Genomic DNA, 17,758 nt, shown 5'->3' with positions numbered 1-17,758 from the left:
AAGGAAACATATTTGAGAATTACTAACACCTTTAAAAGTATTGTGCTCAAGATGAAACTCATTTAGTAACGTGAAGATCTGATACTCTTAGCAAACTGGTAATAACCGGAGATTAAACAAACATGCAACAACAATTCTAATAGGTAATAATATCGATGGTATAATCACAAGCAATTCAACAAAATAACACACAGCCCATAGGAAATCCGTGCCATTTTCATTCCAACAGATAAAAATATTAAGGCAGCAACGTAGAGAATTGGACCTCAGTAACAAAATCTGAAATTTCAAAACCACGGACAAGATCAATATTGGAACGTCTTATCGAAAATCTCAAACGGGACCGGAACCATTAAACAGAACCTCACCGGCGACCATATTAATTGACAAAATCCCCCATGAAATCTGGAAAACCAGTAGATGACAAACTTGAACCATAACTCAAATGGAAGACGATGAACTAAGCTCCAAAATGAAACTGCGAACAACGGAGTCTTCGGAAAGCTAAGGAACGAACCACGACCATTTCTTATGTTCGTAATATGGCGTCTTCAAACCTCAAGCCAATAATAGGGAAACTTAAACGACTAGCTTTCAATGGAAATAGACATCGCTGAGGACCCGCCGGCGATGGAGATGAGGCCCAAAAAAATGAGAGAGAGGCAGTTATTAAGGGAAGCAACTGAAGGATGGTGGTCCACGATCAGATTTGAAGATGATGGTTTGAAGCCGTTCTGTGATCGTGCGGAGGAGGTTTCTGTGCGTGGTCGCCGGTTTGGTTGAAGGTGGAAACGATGGTGATAAGAGTGAGCTTGGTGAGGGCGACGGGCAGCTGTCCCTTGTGTGAGAGAGATCTGGAGGTGGGGTGGGGCTAGTGGAGATCGCTGATGGGCTCGAGGTGTTGTTTTTGGTTCAGCCGAAAACCATGGACATGGTTGCTTGGTCTTCAAGATTGGGGTCCTCTAGGGTTTTCTTTGAGGAAGATGATGAAGCTTGGCTGGGGGGGGGGGGTTCCTTGCGCAACTGGTCGTCAATTTCTTTTTGTTTTTCAGCCCTTTTTTTGTTCTTTTCTCTTTTTCTTCTTTTTATATTGTAGATTATAGGGTTTTTAGGTTAAAGGGTATGGTCCTAGGAATTATGGGCTAGGTCCAAAATTAGGCCTAAAAATGGGTTGCTCGAGCCTAAGTTCTATTCTTTCCCTGCAAACGGGATTAAAAATACGGTCCCATTTATTAATTAATCCTACTATTCAAAAAAAAATTATTAAAATAAAACTAACCATTAAAACAAATCTATTTTTGGTATTTTCAAATATCATATTAAAATAAAAATACGATACTATTTTTGTATTTTTTTTAAGATTAAAAATGACTACAAAACATTAATGAACTGATTTTTGTAATTTTGTTTTCTTGTAATAAAATAAAGTAAAAAGTCAAAATTACTTAAAATATCTATATTATGCCTAAATTAAATATTTACGTGCTAAAATGTGAAAAATCTTGGGGAGGGTCAAAAATCACATGTCTACAGCTGCCCCTCTTTGACTGGAAAGACGTAGTATTTTCAGACAAAGAATGACTAGACAGGTTTTTGACCCGACCCTTATTTGGAGAGACTAAAATTATGAGGAAAGGGGAATGTGACCAAGCTCTGGTATCTGAGCTGCCTATATATCCTTGGCTATAAAGGAATCAGGCCACGTGTAGTTCAGAGGTGAGTGAGATGATGGAGTATGCCGAGGTGGAGAGCCGGTCGAGGTACCGTTCCATCGAGGTTCCGATCCGTAGTCCTGCTATTACATCAAAATCAAAACATGAAAAAGACTAGCTAAGCCTATCAATTACGAGTTACAAGATTTCTATCTATAAGTCTTCTGAAGCTTGATCTTGAGTCTTGAATGGTTCTTCATGCAAACTTTAGATTTGAACCTTGATGCTTGCTAGTTGCAGGTGCTAGTTCATCCTTCTTCAACTTTTCGGATCAAAACCAGGTATGCAATGCTTGTTACCTCGGCCATGTTTTGAGCAACCCACATCTTTCATCAACTTCCGCATTTGGATTCACTTCTTGCCTTTCTTTTTTTTTCTTTATTGTGACTAACTTCTGTTGATTACCTCGGATTGTTGACTCGCATTCTTGCCACGATATTCTTTGGTCGCTAACTTGACTTGCAATCTGAGATGCTTTTCCTTTTCTTTAAGTGGACGCCTGACTGTTGGACTCGAACCGTCTTCTCTTGTTACTTAACACTATTTTCCTTTGCACCTTGAACCATTTCCCCCTGAAATTTGAACTGTCTTCCTTCGAAATTGCTTTCCCTAGAAACTTGAGTTGTTTCCCCTTGTTCTCCAGGTGGGCGCCTGATTACAAGAAAATAAACAAAACAAAGAATTTTTTCTGCCCCAGTTTGCACTAAGAAGATTTGTGAGTTGTTAGCAAAATTGTAAACCACTTGTACTATTGATGAAATGATGAAATTAAAGTAAAGAATAGACTAGGAACACTATAAACTAAGCTTGACTAAAGTAAAAACTCACCCTATTCTCCAGGCGGGGCCCCTGACTGCTAACTTGAAATGTGTTCCCTGCTCTCTAGGCGGGCTCCTGACCGCTGAACTTGAATGTATTCCCTGCTCTCCAGGCGGGCTCCTGACTGCTAACTTGAAATGTATTCCCTGCTCTCTAGGCGGGCTCCTGACTTCACAACATAGACAAAACAAAGAAAATTTTCTGCCCCGATTCGGTGGCTGGGCACAGATGTAAGTGTAAAATGGATCACATTACCAAATATCAATAAGAACTTGAAAGCTAAAACTTGAATTGTACTCCCTTGTTCTCCAGGCGGGCTCCTGATTGTTGACTTGAAAGTATTCCCTGCTTTCCAGGCAGGCTCCTAACTTCAACAAAGAATTCGACAGCTAAAATTTAGGTTGTACTCCCTTGTTCTCCAGGCGGGCTCCTGATTTCAACATGAAAATATTCCCTACTCTCCAGGCGGGCTCCTGACTTCAACTTGAAATGTATTCCCTGCTCTCCAGGCGGGCTCCTGACTTCAACATGAAATGTATTCCCTGCTCTCCAGGCGGGCTCCTGACTTCAACTTGACAAAACAAAGAATTTGAACGCTAAAACTTAAATTGTACTCCCTTGTTCTCCAGGCGGGCTCCTGATTTCAACTTGAACTGTATTCCCTGCTCTCCAGGCGGGCTCCTGACTTTAACTTGAAATGTATTCCCTGCTCTCCAGGCGGGCTCCTGACTTCAACTTGACAAAACAAAAAATTTGAAAGCTAAAACTTAAATTGTACTCCCTTGTTCTCCAGGCGGTCTCCTGACTGCTAACTTGAAAGTATTCCCTGCTCTCTAGGCGGGCTCCTGACTTCAACATAGACAAAACAAAAAATTTGAAAGCTAAAACTTAAATTGTACTCCCTTGTTCTCCAGGCGGGCTCCTGATTTCAACAAAATAGACAAAAACAAAGAAAATTTTTCTTCCCCAGTTTGGTAATTGGGCACATATGTGAGTGTTAAACTGAGTCATATTATCAAATATTACTAAGAATTTGAAAGCTAGGTCCCATTATGTAGGAGGGGGGCTGACAACTCTTAACTAAATGATAATTTTAAATCTAAGTTATATCTTCTACAAGTGTGACTTCTGCTAAATCTTTCTATCTAAGAGAATCTTTAAACTACTCCCCATTATCTAGGAGAGTCCTGAAAATCAAAGGTCAAATTTTATCTTAAGGGTGACAACTTTCATGTCTAAATTATACTACCCTACAGTAGAGTTTACGCCTAATGTTATTATCTAATCGAAATCTTAAAGCTAACTTCCATTATTCAGGAGGGTCCTGGAAACTCCTAATTGAATCCTATCTTGAACATGCAAACTTCTAAGCTAACTTATATTCTTTTGGGATACATTTATGCTAGATTATGCTATTTCTGAACTTTAAACTAGGTCCCGTTTTCCAGGAGGGTCCTGAAAGTTTACGGTCAAACCTGTCTGGTGTTTGCTTTTCCTTGCGGAGGGTTTCTCCAAAACAAACGAAATTTTCTGCCCCTATTTCAATCAAAGAAAAATATTGTCAGTTTAAAATGTGGTGGTTGGTTTGTGGCCTTGACTTTGAGGACATTTTCTCCTTCACTTCCCATGATAAATTTGATTTCCACTCGAAGACCTTGATTGTTTATTGATTGACCACTTTTTGTCACCCTTATCACGGAAAATACTTCTGATCCATTCCAACCCAATACCCTTCATATATTGCATTGTGCTCTTTCATGTACTAAACCTTTGTGTTTCTCATGAATCTCAAAGCACGACAATTGCCACCCACTCATCGCGCATGTCGTTTTTTCTTGACTTAAACCACTGGCCCTGGCCTTGAGGTCTGTTGCTCCTTCACTTGCCACGAACTTTGATTTCTGCTTGGAAGACCTCGCTTGTCACTGGTTAAACACTTTTTTTGTTGATCTCATCACAGAGAATACCTTTGACCCGTTCACCCAACATCCTTTATCTGTTGCACTGTTCATGAATTGAAATATACCAAACCTTTGTATTTCTCATGGACCCCAAAACATGTTGATTGCTACCAACTCAGTGCGTTTGTTGTTCTTTCCTAACTTATGCCACTTTTGATGTGCTGGCCAGATCCCATTTTGTGCAATTGGAAAGCTGGTGGCAAATTTTGAAGTCATTTCTCACTTATTTTGACCAAACAGACTCAGGAAGAAGAAGTAAACAAGACAAAAGGAACAGAGTAAAGAACAAAGGAAAGAGATGATTCCTAACAAGAAAACTACAAAGTAGAAACCTATCAGATGTGGATACCAACTCTAATGACCATGACATGCACCTGTAGCCTATTTTGTTGAGCAAGTCTGATGTTCAACCCCTGTTATACCTCTAAACCGTGAAACTGGGCTTCAATGCTCCGATCATCCAATCTGATTCACAATCCTTATTCGACTTATAGTGCTCGAAGGGTTTTCACCATCAAGCCTCTCTCATTTTGTTCTTTCTCTCAACTTACCGTCGCTTTATGGTGCCCACGAGGGTTTTTACCAATAAGACTCTCTCATTTTTGGATTTCTCTCAGCTCTCGTTGCCCTACGCTGCCCGCGAGGGTTTTCCCCAATAAAACTCTCTCATTTTTGGATTTATCTCAGCTCCAATTTCCTTACGGTACCCGCGAGGGTTTTCCCCAATAAAACTCTCTCATTTTTGGATTTCTCTCAGCTCTCATTGCCCTACGCTGCCGATGAGGGTTTTCACCAATAAGACTCTCTTATTTTCATTATTTTTCTACTTGGACTAGAGTGTTGCTCCTGATATGAATTACCTCTCCTTGCTTGACTTGACATTTCTCGAAGACTGATCGGAAGGTCTTTCTTTGGACCGTAACGTGGGATTTTGGATAGGGTTAAAAAGAAAGGATATCAAAGGCTCAAAACAATTCTCATGGGTTCAAAATTACAACTTTCGGAATCAGATTTCTTACAACAACCACAACTTCTGCCCCAGTTTCTTGCTCAGGGACTTTTGGATTTTTATTTTGATGGGACCGAACCGTGAGGTTGCCTACGTATCCTTTAAAGGAACCAGGTCGAACGTAGTTCATGTCATAGAAATTACTTTGTTGTTATGTTTTTTTCTTTTCTCTCTCTTCTCTTTTTTTTCTCTTTTGCTTTTCTTTTTTTCTTTTTATTGTTTTTCTTTTTCTTTTGTCTTTTCTTCTTTTTCTTTTTTTTTTCTTCTCTTTTTCTTTCTTTCTTTCTCTTTCCTTTTCTTTCTCTTTTTCTTTCTTCCTTTTCTTATCTTTCATGCTTGTGTTTCTGATATTCGCTACTGATTCCGAAAGAGGGGTATGAAAGAAAATAAATAAGGCTCAAAAGGGGTGACGGGGGATAAAGTGTTTAGATAGCAGAACAAAATACCTTCGTCATTCCAACCTTCAAAACATGTCAAGTACAAACAACGCAATTAAACAAACCAAGGAAAACATTCGTAACATCTTTTGGTTGCGCCAGACTTGATGACCGTACCCACATATTCGCCTTCTACATTTGTTATATACAAAGCACCATTGGACAACACTTTCACTCTCATTACCACGAACGGCCCCCTACAAATTTGGGGTAAACTTGCTTTTATCTTCAAATTGATGCGGCAGGATGCATTTCAATAGGGGTTCTTTATGTTCTATCTGCCCCAGTTTCACACAATTTAGGCTTGAAGTGATCTAAAATGCCTTTACTTATTTCCCTCAAATGTCCCTACATCTTCAACATTGTTTCATTGCTTTTTGATTAAACTGACTTTTAAAACCAGACTGAGAATTACGCGTGCATGTCACATCGCTAGAGTCAACAGGAAAAGGACTATAAAAGGAAAAGAGAAATAAACAAAAATGACTAGAAATAACAGAAAACAGAAACTTACATTAGACAGATGGTGAAAGGGTTTGGACAACAAAACAGACAAACTAGACTGGGGTTACAAACCTAGAACAAACCTAGAAAACACTAAGTGAGATAATAAGACTAAAGGAACTAGACAAAATAAAGGATAGAAGGATTTGAGTCATAAGACGATGTCCGGATTACAGCCCTGCAATAACCCGAACAACAGAAATGACAACAAACTAAACCACCAAAAGCTCCTCTCCGGCTGACCAAGAACTGGAGCGTCTTTCCAATTACCAAGCATGGTATCTTAGCCACTGAATTCTGCATCAGCAATACTAGGACCTCCACAAGTCTTCATCATATTATTCTTAACAAATTGCTTTTGGGTTCCTTTTGCCGGCTCGTTCTTAAGATCAACCCCTGATAGTGCTGAAAGCTTAGTAGCACGTGGACCTCCAAGGCTCCCAGAAGCATTCTCATATTCCCTTTCAAAACAAGTCATACTCACCATATGCATCTCATTACGAATAGGCGATGGACTTTGGCTAGCGTCTGTTGCATCTGGATTTTGCACGACAATGCCACCTGCATCAATAAGCTTCTGAATTGCTTTCTTCAGATTCCAACACTTCTCTATGTCATGCCCCGGGGCATCTGAGCAATATGCGCACCTTTGAGAAAAATCAAACTTCTTTGACAGAGGGTTTGACATTTTTATATGAATCGGCTTCAACATGTCCAATTGCTTCAACTTTTGGAACAAACTGGCATATGATTCTCCAATAGGGGTGAAAGCCTTTTCTTCTTCCAGCAACCTCTCATTCTTAAATGCTTGATTGGGCCGGAAACCCGATCCAGGGGGTTTTTGGCAGGCTCATGGGGGCGGGTAAGACATTTAGGGAAGTGGTGTGGGCCATCGCGGGCCTTGTGGGTGTGAAGCATATGGTGGTGCATTGTGGACAGGGTACTGGGAAAGTGATGTACGACTTTGGGAGTTCTGTGGGGAGAAGTAGCATTGGGGAGGATTACAAGCATATCCACGAGGTCGACATTGAGGCTGAAAACGTTTAGCAAGAACGACCACTGGACCCTGTCGTCGGCGGGGCTCACCAACATCTTTCTATCAATGGGAGGACTATCCCGAGCAATTTGTTCATTCCATCTGAGCCAAAAATCCCTAAAACCTTTCTTGGGTTTCTTTTCCATTATCGACGCCCCCTTTTTCTCTAACCGTGGGGTCAGAAATCGGGTATACGACATTGGGAGGACAACTCTATTCCCTTTCGAGAATTGGGTTTAGAAGTTGAAGAGTCGTCATTATAGTGCATGACAATTTTTAGAAGAGTTTGAGATAAAGAGACCAGAGATTAGGGTAAGGGCTAGAAATTATCCCGAGGGGAAGGTGTTAGGCACCCCTCAGGACCCACAAGTGTGGTTCTTGGCCATGCTACAATTGTGACTTTACAAGTAAACAATCAAGGCTCAAATAAGGACTTGCATACAACATTGCAATTAGGTTGAAACTTATGAAAGTAAGTAGAAAGATAGAAAGGATTTGAAAAGTTTAAACAACTCTAAAGGAAGCGAATAAAGAAAGGGGGTCCTAGGTTTGTGATTAATATGGATCACTTCAATGCAATATCCAGCAATTACTCCTCAAAAGAGGGGTCGCACGTGATATTAGCGTACCGGTCATCATATCCATATTCTACCCTTCCCACCCCGTTAAGGTATTAAAGTGCGGAATGGTAACGTTACTTATTGCATGCTATTACCCGTCCCAATCCTATCAATCTCGGAGGCATTGAGACTATTAATCCTGAAGGGGAGGGAGTTGGGGCTTTAATGGTTTTAAAAGGATAAAATTCTAGGGCGACAAACAAAACACATAAAGCAGATATGGGAAAACACATAACAGTTTAAAGGCTCAAATAAACCTCCTCAAGTCAGAAAAGCATAGAGTTTAGCATGTCTTATATGTACTGATTAGGTCTGAATTAAACTTAAAAAAAATGCGTGAGGCAGACTGATTTATTACATACTTCAGATGAGAAATCCGAATCAGACCTACCTGCTAGTTGGAATTGTCAAAAACTGATGCACTTATGGCTTTTACCCTAAAACTTGCCTAGGTGAAACCTATAGGCATGATATCTAATAATGCAAAGTATATTGATTTTAAGGAAAAGCTTTACTGATTTTAGAAGAAGGGATCTGCAAATTTTAAGACGGGTTTTAGATTCGAAACGAGGCTGATTCAATTAACTGATCCTATATGCATGGTTTCTAAGTGTCATTGATCTTAAACAATTGCAAGAATCCTATAGACATTATATCTAGGTATTACTGATTTTAAACGTTTATAGAAGTGCAGAAGTCCTATAGGACTGGTGTCTAAAATACTGATTGTTATTTAAACCTATATACACGTTTGCCTAATGATAGATGCATATGCAGAATACAGAAAGTCCTATAGGCATGGTGTCTATATGAGAATGCAGAAAATCTTATGGACATGGTATCTATGTGAGAATGCAGAGTTTCAATGATTTATAAAATGTAGAACTTTAAAACATAGTAATTCCTATAGGCATGATCTCTAGATGAGATGCAGAATTTTATAAATGATAACCCCTATAGGCATGATATCTACCCCTTGCATGTATAGTTCCCCACCCTTTTCCACTAGCCGACCCCAAATATTTATTACAAGATTATTACAAACCAGAATTGATAAAAGAAAAATAAAATAAAAATTACATCAGAAAACTAAAAGCCCCAACCAAGGAGAGCCTGATTCGTACTTCTGTCTGAAGCATGAAGTAAACCAACTCCAAAGATCAAGTTCCAAAGCCTTTCTCTTATTTGGGATGTGTCAAAGTTCCCAAGAGTCTCAAAGGGGCTCCGGGCAATGCTTACACCCCAAATATATTTCAGAATCAAGGACATAGTGCAGTGTGGAAGGGCCAGCCCTCAAATGTCCAAGTTCAGAGGGAACTCAAGGTCCCAAAGCAAGGCTCATAGGAGGGGGGCAGAACTTAAAATCTAAGAGTAGGTGCAAGTGCAGGGGAAGGGGAGTGATAAGCTGGTGGTCATGCCAAGCAACTTGAAGTACTGGCACACCCCTGACCAACTTGTCATTTCAAGTTGAGGAGTTAGGGCTTATTGAAAGCCAGGCTCAGGCCTGGGCAGCCATTTAAGAGGCTACCAGATCATGAGCCTTAACTCAGCATACATAGGGGGTAAGGGTAGGGGATTCATAACAGAAACAGTAGACAAAGGAAAAGTGGGCAAAGGACATGATCAGCAATAAAACATACTGACACCCTTTATTTGGGGTTAATCTTAGTCCTAGTCAAATTGAGGTCTAATACCCTGAATCCCCATTTACAAACACATAGAGAGTAAAGGTATAAGGATCAAGCATTTGCAAGAAAGTAAAGCAAACAGCAGCATATGAACATGTCAAACTTTGCAGGTAATAGGCATAGATGTAAAGGTTCTAAGTAAACACATTAGGATGATTTCTAGGGACTGAATCAAGACATACCAGTAAAAGAGCAAGAACAGGATGCAAAGACAAAGTAGTAGTAGTATATTAGCCTTGACTTTCACCCAGCTAATAATAAGCAGGAGCAGAGAACAGCAGTAGAAAAGAGAGAAAGAGGGAATGCAGGTTTTGAAAGTAGTAGTAGTGTGTAAGAGTATGCAATTCGAAGTGTGTTGTAAAAAGTATTGAATTGTCCCTTTTATAGTGCAGAGAAGCAAGTAAGAAAGGTAAGAAAATAGTTTACAATCAATCACATAGAATTTCCCTTCAGCTAAGGGATTTGATTTCAAACGGGTAGAAGGTAATTAAGGAAAGAATTTGATCAGAATCTTTTCCAAAGTAGTACAAGAAGGGAAAATACATAGGAACTATTTAAGGAAAGAGTTTGATAGCAACACGGTTTGTGCAAATAAGGAAAGACAATCAATCAACAGTCAGTAGAATCCGAATTTGAGTTTTGGTATGAATGAACCCAACCAGAAAAGGTGAAGAAAGGTTTAATCAAAGAAAACCAGTAACGATCAATCAAACCCCATTAGAGGATTTCAGAATCAATCAATTAGTAGTTGGCAAAACCCCTTTTGAAGAAAGAATTCCTCATATATAAAGCACACAAACATGTCAAACAAGAAAGAACTGTCATGCTAATTAGAAAGAATCTAGTATAGAAAAGTCCAGAGTTATAAACAAAGAGGTTCAAATTCAGTACATAGACTCAAACTTAGTTTGAGAAAATCCAGGGTTCCATAATAGAACCCTAGTCCAAGCACGAGATTAAATTCGCCAAAAACCCTAAATCCTAGGGTTTTCGACTCGAATCAGATGTAGAGACGAGAAGACAAATAACTGAAACAGGCTCAGAGGTCTTTTTCAGAGACTCATGAGAAAACAAATAGGTAAAATAGCAGGTTCGAAACAAACATAGTGAAAAAGCTGATTTGAAGCATAAAGACATGTTTTAAGAAAAACTTGGAACTTAAACAAGTTCAGAAGACAAAGAGGTAGTGTAAACTTAAGGAAACAGTAGATGAAACATGTTTAGAAAGAACAAAGTCCAGAAGAAGGCAAATAAGAACTAAGAGATTAGTAGAAAATACAGTAAAGGAACACAGGGGTAAATGAACACATAAGATAAACGTGTGAAAGCATGATATAGAAACCAATAGAAGAAAGAACGGAGCACAATAGAAGAACATGCAAAATAAGGCAAACATAAAGATACAGGAGAAGAACATGCTAGGTAGAAAAGAGAACATACAAACATAACATAGACTGATTCACACAAAAAAAAAGAAGAAGAAGAGTCAGAAAACATTTTAAGATTTTTTCAGAAACCCTAAATCGAAGAGAAACAAATTTTGAAAGAAAAGATTGGGGAAAACGTTTCCAAACTCCAGTAGAACATAGATATAGCATAGATATAAGAAAACAAACATAGAAAGAACCTAGAATAGCTTAGGGTTTCGGAGAAACCCTAGAAATGAGAAAGGCTTGGAAGAAAGTCTGATCTAAGTCTAATGAGGTCAGAAACATGCTCAGAAGAACAAGAGCCACCGGAGCAAGGTCGGAGATGGCCGGAATCTTCGAATCGGTGAAGGTCTGAGTGAAGACCTTCGAGGTCTGGTCTCGATCCTTCGAGCATCAGGCATGCAAGAGCCGGAGGAGGTGAGTATAGGTCGTCCATGGCCTGAGAGGCCATGGATTCCGGTGAGTCGGAGGTTGAAGATGGGATGAGAGAGGCTAGAGTTTCAGGAACCTTCGAGAGAGTTTGAGAGATAGAGAGATGAGGAGTCTCGAAAGAATGAGACGGGGGGAAGGGGTAGGTGAGGGTTTAATTATGGAAAGGGGGATCTGGGCCGTTGATTTTGTTTGATCAATGGCTCAAATTAATTCGGAACTGGGCCGGGTTAGTTTAAGGATTGGGCTGGGGCGGATTTGGGTGGGTCTTGGGTTAATTGGGTTGGGGTTAAATTGAGGCTAAAATTGAAATCCGAATGGGCTATAATTGCAATGAAATGAGGATAAATGTTAAATAGCCAGTTTTCCCTTTTTATTTTATATAAAATAGTTAAAACAATTTTAAAAGTAAATTAAAAGTACTGACCCAATTAATAATATATAAATATAAATTTAAAAATATTGGAACCAATTTTACAATTATAAAATGCTATTAATCTTAAAGTAGGCTATAATTGCAATTATATACAATTTAGCTTCTAAAATACCAAATAAATTTGTAAAAATATACAAAAATTATATTAACTATATTTTGGTATAAATATGGGAATAAAATAAATTATTCACCAAAATTGATGATTTTGGGAATAATTATGGATTTTGCACTGCTAAAATAGACAATAAATTGATTTCAAAAATCTTAAAAATTAGGGAAAAAATACCAAAACTCTTGGGGCATGCTTATATGTGCATGTACATGCTATTTTGAAAGTATTTTGTATAAAAATACATAGGGAAAAAATTGGGTATCAACATCCATTTGAGATAGGGAGGAGCGGTCTAGGACAATGTCTATATTGTATTGGAAGTGTCGCACAAAATCTTGGGCCATATCGCCCAATGTATGCCACTTGCCGGCATCTTGACGATTATGCCATTCCAAAGCTACCCTAGTTAAGCTCTCACTGAAATACGCCATCAACAAATCATCTTTCTCGCCAACACTTCTCATTTCACTGCAGTAATCCCTCAGATGGGCTACCGGATCTCCACATCCATCATACAAGTTAAACTTTGGCACTTTAAACCCCGCAGGCAGACAAACGTTAGGGGACAAAGACAGTTCTTTGTAAGTCATGCTACCCTAGTATCCCATTCCTTGCTTGTTCTTTAAGAACTGTTCTATGCCTTTCAGCCTCCTGGATATCCTATCTCGCCCTTCTTTTCCTGTAACCTTTTCATTTTCAACATGAAGCTCATCCCGAAGGCTCTTCTTGTGACTCATGAACCTTGTGGGCAACCTTTGAGGATCAATATTGGGCATCATGAGCTCTGAGTGGGTGTTCATTGTTGGAGATAATGGATATGGCAGGAGGGCAATTTTTGGGAAAGGTAATTGGAAGATGAGTGATGGAGCTACTAGGGTGGTTGGGAAAGCCATGATAAGCGGGTGGATCTGGAGAGTGTGGGGAATCATATGGCATTGTGATCGGTGTTTGGGTAAGGGTAGCATTTAGGAAGCTAGGTGGTGGCGGGGGTGGTGCCTTCCCAGTCATCCAGGCCTGATACATGTCTGTCATGTGTTGTCTCAACATCTTTAACTCTTCAACAACCTATTGTCCTGTTCAACCAACTGCTTTCGGGCCCCAGTATCAACCAACTCAGTTTTGTTGTTGTCTGTCATTGTCTTTTGACTTTATGTTGTGGAAAGGAGTTACTACTTCGAGAACCACAAACCAACCACATTTCTGCTATGAAGATATCAAAAGGAACAAAATGGGGTCATCCCGTTAGCGTTAGGACATTTAACACCAGAAATATCACATTGCGTGCAATGCACCTAACAACAATTAATGGTTCTAGAATGACTTCGAGGGTCATAAGGTCACTTGGTATCATCCCAATTTGTCCATTTGAATCTTCTTTTTTCTTTTCTTTCCTCGCACTTCTTAGCTCGCTAATTTTTCTTTCCTTTTTTTTCTTTCTGATTATCGCTCTTTTTTTCCTTCACATTTCTCACATCCCATAATTTCACCATCTTTTTCTTTTTCTTTTTTTTTCTTTTAATAAAAAAAATAATTTGATCGAACCTTATGTAGGTTGCCTACGTATCATGACGCCGCATGAATCAGATCTTTGCGTAGTTCGGGAATAAAGGAAACAAACTAACGTTCTTTTTCTTTTTAGCTTAATGACTACTCTGACGAGAAAAGAGAAATAAAAGAAACAAATCTCTTTTTTTTTTAATTTTCTAGACTTAATGTTCTATAACTTATTCTAAACTCAAGCTTAACGAGCATATATTTTTTCCAAGACAAATACTCCATGGGAAATTATTAAGGAAAAATCCTACGAGAGAAAAATATTTTTTGATTCGTTTTTTTTAAGAAGGCAATCTAAACAATAAACCACAGAAACATATTTTGAATTTTCATTTGATATCCTGACGCGATATTTCGAAACGAGCAATGAAAAAGATAAAACAAAATGCTTTTAGATTTCAATTTTGATTACCTAAAAAAAAATTCTAATGATGAACAAAAGATAAAGTATTTTTTCTATGTACAATATCCTAATGTTCTGATGAAAATAAAAGAATTTTTTTCACCTCATTTTTCATTAATTTCCCAAAGAGACACCTCAAAGAAAATCTTTTTGGATTTTGGAATTAACGCCTTAAAGAAAACTTTTAAAGAGATACTAAAAGAAAATTCTTTTTTTCTTTTCTTTTCTTTTTGAATTTCGGTCCTAATATACTAAAGGAAACATAAAAACAATTCATTTTAAGTCCTAGATATTAATTACCTAAAGGAAAAATAACCTCAAAATTTTCTCATTTCTAGAATTAGTATTCTAAAGAAAATTTATAACGAAATATAAAATGCAACATCTCTTTTTGTTTTTGGATTTTTGAGTTACAACATATTTTTCAAATATAAAGCGGAAAATACAATAACAAAAGACTTGATATTACTGTACGAAACTAGAAAGTAAAAGACGGCATAAAATGAAGAACAGACTCAAAACATAAAAATAAAACAAATCTCCTTAAGCAACTCCTGGCTGAGCGATCCTGACCGGATGGTCACGGGGTGTCTGTCATGCTCAAACTTCGGTAAATAAATCTATACCGGTATGAGAAAACTTTAAATTAACACTATGTGAGACAATAACACTCCCTACTGGACACATGGAAGACATGATTGAGGCTGTTTTTGCAAACTGACTTATTTGGCCAAAAGGTGGCTAGAAGTGCAAAATTTGGCTATGACCCCGCAAAGCCAAGAACCTAAGATTTACTAGGAAGACCGAACCCTATGTGGGTTGCCTACGTGTCAGGCCCCGAAAGACGAGAATTAGGTATGCGTAGTTCGGGCGGATTGGATACGGTCGAGAATAAAAATAAAAAAACAACTGACATATAGAAAACACATTTTTTTTCTCTTTTTTTTTCGAAAAATGATGAAATATATAAAATCTTTTTGGATTTTCTTTTCTTTTTTTTCGATTTTTGATTTTTGAAAAATGATAAAAAGTGCAAAATCTTTTTGAAGTTTCCATGATCTTTTTTTTTCTTAATAAAATGTAACAAAAATATAATTGGGCCCTACTCGCTTCATTCTTACACTTCAACCTCTCTTTTTTTCTCTTTTTTTTTCATTCGCCCTCAATTATCATTGGTCCTCCAAATGACCCTTTTACCCTTGAAGAAATGCAACATGTAGCACATACGATGCATCAAGATGGTTTGTTATTTTGGGTACACCTGTCCTAGACGGACCCAACCCCTGTGTTGAGTCCCCTAAGTCAAATGCACGTGATGCAGACAAACGTTCCTACTAGGGATCCGGCATGAGGCTGTGTTTTTCTAGGTTTAAAAACCTAGGTTTATTTGTTCTAGACCTAGCTTACCCGAGCGGACAGCTCGAGCCGGGGGGGGGGGGGGCAGCGTACCGGGAATACAGAAGCTTCACCGGCTTTGCAACTTGTCTGAACCTCGTTCTAAATTTGGAATATGACTCTAACAGAAAAGAAGTCACATGAAGTGCACACTTCTTCATGATTTAGAAGACTTAGAGAAAAGAGGGATTTCGCAACAGTTTATATACAGTTCACGGAATATCAAAGCGGTAAAAGCAATCAATTAGCACATTAGGCCCAAATCATGTAACAAAATCAGATAATGGATAAAACCAACTATAACAATTATTCTAAGCTCGAATTCTTGAACCCTGAACCAGAGATTCTGGGTTCGATCCCCAGCAGAATCGCCAGAGCTATCACACCTCATTTTTTACTTACACCCCGTAAAGGGTATAAATACAAGAGAGTTTTTCCAATTAAAGGACAATAGAAACGGGACTAATTACTTAGAGTCGCCACTTGGGAGGTTTATGGTGTCCCAAGTTACCGGTTTAAAATCCCGAATCGAGGAAAGTTGACTCTATTCACGGTCCGCGAACACAAAAATCCGGGTAAGGAATTCTGTTAACCCGGGAGAAGGTGTTAAACATTCTCAAATTCCGTGGTTCTAGCACAGTCGCTCAACTGTCATCTTCGGCTTAATTATCTGATTTTTAACGATTATGAACCTATGTGCAAATTTTAAATTTTAACCACCTTTATTTAATTTTTAAAGAAGATTGAACGTCGTTTAAAACGTGTCTTTGGATCGCGCCACATGAAATGCACCCGCAATCCTAAACACATTTTAGTCAACGTTTTAAGATTTTGATTTGAGTCACATGAAATGCACAACCGAGTTTAGGAAGGTAGTATTATTAAAATAATGCGCCTAAAGCAACTACGCTTTTGTAACTTTACGAGGGTCATGGAAAATTTGCTAAATAGCACACCTCGATTTCTAAGGAATCGTAATTATGTCACGCGAACGTGTACACAATCACGATGATAAATTAAAAGCACGCTGAAGTGTTCTACATTGGATTGTTTTCTACTTTAAGATCAATGTAACCTGAGGCTCAGAATTCAAAATAAAACTAAGACTCAAATACACTTTATCTCTAAAATCGCTTGGTCCAATTAGCTCCAATTACTCCTGCAGTCAAGCTATTTTGTGACTGGTTTAAGCCAAACCGATTCTTTCACAATATGTACAACAACGGAAATATATTGAAAACCTCGAAAAGCAACAGAAGGAACAATTTCAAACCATAACTCACCAACGAAATCAATGAATTTACAAAGGAAACATATTTGAGAATTACTAACACCTTTAAAAGTATTGTGCTCAAGATGAAACTCATTTAGTAACGTGAAGATCTGATACTCTTAGCAAACTGGTAATAACCGGAGATTAAACAAACATGCAACAACAATTCTAATAGGCAATAATATCGATGGTATAATCACAAGCAATTCAACAAAATAACACACAGCCCATAGGAAATCCATGCCATTTTCATTCCAATAGATAAAAATATTAAGGCAGCAAGGTAGAGAATTGGACCTCAGTAACAAAATCTGAAATTTCAAAACCACGGACAAGATCAATATTGGAACGTCTCATCGGAAATCTCAAACGGGACCGGAACCATTAAACATAACCTCACCGACGACCATATTAATTGACAAAATCCCCTATGAAATCTGGAAAACCAGTAGATGACAAACTTGAACCATAACTCAAATGGAAGACGATGAACTAAGCCCCAGAATGAAACTGCGAACAACGGAGTCTTCGGAAAGCTAAGGAACGAACCACGACCATTTCTTATGTTCGTAATATGGCGTTTTCAAACCTCAAGCCAATAACAGGGCAACTTGAAACGACTAGCTTTCAATGGAAATAGACATCGCTGAGGACCCGCCGACGATGGAGATGAGGCCCAAAAAAACGAGAGAGAGGCAGCTGTTAAGGGAAGCAACTGAAGGATGGTAGTCCACGATCAGATTTGAAGACGATGGTTTGAAGCCGTTCTGCGATCGTGCGGAGGAGGGTTCTGTGCGTGGTCGCCGGTTTGGTTGAAGGCGGAAACGATGGTGATAAGAGTGAGCTTGGTGAGGGCGACGGGCTGCTGCCCCTTGTGTGAGAGAGATCTGGAGGTGGGGTGGGGCTAGTGGAGATCGCTGATGGGCTCGAGGTGTTGTTT

Source organism: Nicotiana tabacum, chromosome 7 (genome assembly GCF_000715075.1).
Source record: "Nicotiana tabacum cultivar K326 chromosome 7, ASM71507v2, whole genome shotgun sequence".
NCBI lineage: Eukaryota > Viridiplantae > Streptophyta > Magnoliopsida > Solanales > Solanaceae > Nicotiana > Nicotiana tabacum.
Note: the sequence above shows the minus strand (reverse complement) of the source record.